Source organism: Humulus lupulus, chromosome X (genome assembly GCF_963169125.1).
Source record: "Humulus lupulus chromosome X, drHumLupu1.1, whole genome shotgun sequence".
NCBI classification, from domain to species: Eukaryota; Viridiplantae; Streptophyta; class Magnoliopsida; order Rosales; family Cannabaceae; genus Humulus; species Humulus lupulus.
The window spans coordinates 27,790,379-27,794,081 of NC_084802.1; positions in this window are offsets into that span (position 1 = coordinate 27,790,379).

Below are 3,703 nucleotides of genomic sequence, written 5' to 3' on the forward strand. Positions count from 1 at the left end.
TAGTCACAACGCAATAACAGAGAACCATCAATCACTTAGACTATTTAAGAGCTTCAAGTAAATTTCTAGCCTTCAAGATCTCGAATTCTTCTAAACCAGGTAGTAAAATCATTCCCAAGCCTTTAGGTTCGAGTTCCCAAGATTAAAAACCCTATTTGGCCAAAATTTTCTATTTGAGTCGCGACGCCCCCGACAAGCATCGCAACCCTCAACAAGTCGGAGAGAAAAATCCCAAAGTTTCCTAGGCACGCGATGCGGCGCAACCCTATTAGTGTCGCGGCGCTAAGGCGGTTCAGTGAACCTCCCTTAGCCTCTGAGTTCATGCGGGTCGCAGCGCGACCCCGCGAACCCAGAAATTCTGGGGTTTTTCCTCGTTTTCCCCGAGCCAAAATCATCAAAATTCACCCCAAACGTGAACTAAAGCCACAATTGAACCCTAACACTGTAATGCCTCGAAATCCCTAATGAGGTTTAAGGGTTGGGTTAGTAGGCCGAGAGGGCCATAATTGATTTATTATGCCCTTAAATGATTAAATGTATGTTTATGTGAATTATATTATAATATGATGTTAAAAGCATGCATGTGGGTCCACATTTCAACATAGGGGCATTTTGGTAATTTGGCCCGTTGAGGGCGTAATTATATATTTGTATGCATGTTGGTGAGCTATCGTTGAGGCCACATTATAATGTGGATTTGTTCAAGCTATTCGGCATGAGACGATCTTTGAATTCAAATTATCGGTTTGGTCATAACAGGTTTAAGTTCGGGGCGGGTCTCGGGGTGGTTTGATGATTAAAGCATTACCAAGAATAAAATGGTAATGGGATATGATTTTATTGGTATTTGAGAATAGCGGGAATTGGAGAGTGTTAATTATGATTAACGAGATAGGTGGAAAAGGACGGTTTTGCCCTTAGGGGTTGTTAAGAATGAATTAAGCATGAATGGTATTTTGGTCATTTGACCTAGGCTATATATAGGTTGAAGGCTGTAGAAATAGAACCAAAACAGAGCCTTGTTTCCTTCCTCATGATCCTCACCATCTCTTTTCTCCTTCCTTTGAATTTTGAAGCAAGTTTGAGGATTCAAACTTGGAGGTTGAAGCTTGAGGTCTTAGGCTAGTGTTCAGCCATTGAAGAGGTTTCAATTCAAGCTTAAGGTAAGGTTCTAGTTCCATTTTATAGTGCCTTACTCTGTTTATGTGCTGGTTTTAAGGTTTGGAGTTTTGATCATTGAAATGGGGAATTTGATGAAGTTTTGATTGGTGTAAAGCTTAGGTTTTGATGCTTGTATGGTGGATAAGTTGTGGTAATAGTTGGTGGCTTTGATTTATGATATTGGGAGAGTTTTAATGAGGTTTTGAAATGAGTTCGGAGGGGAAAAACAAGGGTTTTTGGCAGAGTTTCAGGTAGGGCCGCAGCTCTGTTCTTGAGCGTCGCAGCCCAAGCTCATTGAAGAGGAAAGGAAAAGTTGCTGGGTCGTTGGGCCGCGACACGGAGAAGGAGGGCCACGACCCGTGTTGGGGAAAGGATGTTTGACTGCTTCTAGTTGAGGAGGCGTGCCACGGCATGGTGAGGTAGGGTCGCGGCCCTTAGTGACATTTTGGCCAAAAGTGGGTTTTTGGCTTGAGGATTCAAACCTTAGGCCTCGGGATCGATCCTACTACCCGGTTTAGTAGGATTCGATGTCTCGGAGGCTAGATTTTGGTCTGGGAACCTTTGTTATTCATTTTATTGATGGAATCCCGTAATTGGTTATGACCAGATGACCGTCAAGGAACTAAAAGGTTGATCGTTCTCAAGGGTCGTTCTTTTAATAATTCTCACTCGAACCAGAGGTAAGAAAACTGCACCCCGTATATGACATGCATGGTTATTATTGAGGCATGTTGAGTGTTTAAATATGGACAGTGATTGCATATCAAATGCTTAGCAAATCTTGCTTATTTGTGAATGGCACTGACTTATTAGTCAAGTTCGACAGCGGTACTGAGCACCGGTCGTATGTTACTGACCTAAGAGTCAGGAACGGCATAAGCGTCATGAACGCATAGCCGATAAAAGATTAGATCTAATTGACATCTACATTGAATGACTCATTATGAGCATTAATGTCGGACCGACCCCAAGTTCGATGAAAACTAAAAGCGCTTTCCTAGTTCTATGACTAGTGACTCAGAGCCAGGGCCAACGACCCAGGTGACCGTATCGTCATATGGGGTACGGAACCCACATTAGTGACTCTATGGTCACTCAGTTGGTTTACATTGGTGACTTGTTCATCAGTCACTTATCCTATTTAAGCTAGTGACTCGATCACTTATTTATAAAGGGTGTAGAATCTCACATTAGTGACTTACAACATCTGTCACTCATCAGTTTAGGACTACAAGTCCTGGATGATTATCATGCCATCGTTTGATATTATTTACATGCAGTATTGAGTTTTCTTGTTGGGCTTTGGCTCATGGGTGTTATGTGGTGCAGGTAAAGGGAAAGAAAAGCTCACCCAACCTTGAGTGGAGAGCTTAGGTGGCGATGTGTACACATTGGCCGCTTGACCACCACGGCCAAAGAGTTCTCAGATGAACTAGGGGATTTACCCTATCTTTGCCGCTTAGGTCGGCAGGTTGTAAATTTTAAACTGTAATGACCATTTTGGATTGTAAATAACTTGTAAACGTTTTTATGGGCCCATGAACAATTTTATGTTTATATAAAATATATCATTTCCTTTTGATTGGTTTTTCACCTTAACCTATTAATAACACCTAGATGCACGTTTATAACCAAATAACTCGATTAGCGAGTTAAGCACGGTTCAAAGTTCACAGTAACTGTCTTAGAGTAACTAGGGCGTTACAACTTGGTATGAGAGCGTGCCAAGGTTTAGGGTTCTTGTAGACTGGCTGGGCATGTACACTCGTCACTGAAGTCAAGCTCGACTCATGGTTTGGTAACTATTTCTATAGTTATATATTTAACTACTTAAATATATTATAAATGCTTTACCTGTATACATGAGATACCTTGATAAGGTTGTGCCTTGAATACTGCATCATCAGCAAAAACGTGCTTATTAGTACTGATATTGCCAGAGCATGCTTATTAGTATTATTCATTGTGAACTATTATTTGATACATGTTAAATGCTAAATGCTATAATCATGTATCTATTTGTATGTTTGTATAACTGTGGAATATGATAGTTATTTGCTTGTTCTTGGACCGTGAGATGGCAAGAGGTTTAGTTATCACTACCTGACTGGCTGTATTGACTACTGCAGCATAGTATAAGTTGATAAGAATGATTCCAAGACAGCTAGATTCATCAGCTAGCCAGGGTGATCAAGGCCAGAATAATAATCAGGGTCAGGAAAATGACCAGAGTAAGATTCCACAGCCAGCTCCTGAGAACTGGCAGCAGTTATTTAATGAGCTGCAGGCTACAGTATTGAGGCAGGGAGAAGAACTCCGCCTCCTGAGACAACAGCAGGTTCCTGTAGTAGCCAGTGTATCTGAGGCACCTCCTGTATCGGTGCCAACAGCTAAGTAGCTGCCTGAGGTTGGTAATAAATGGGAGCCTCTCTATGAAAGGTTCAGAAAGCAACAACCTCCAGTTTTTTAGGGCAGTCCAGATCTTGCTAAAGCTGAACAATGGATGAGCATGATTACCACCATCCTGGATTTCATGAGGGTG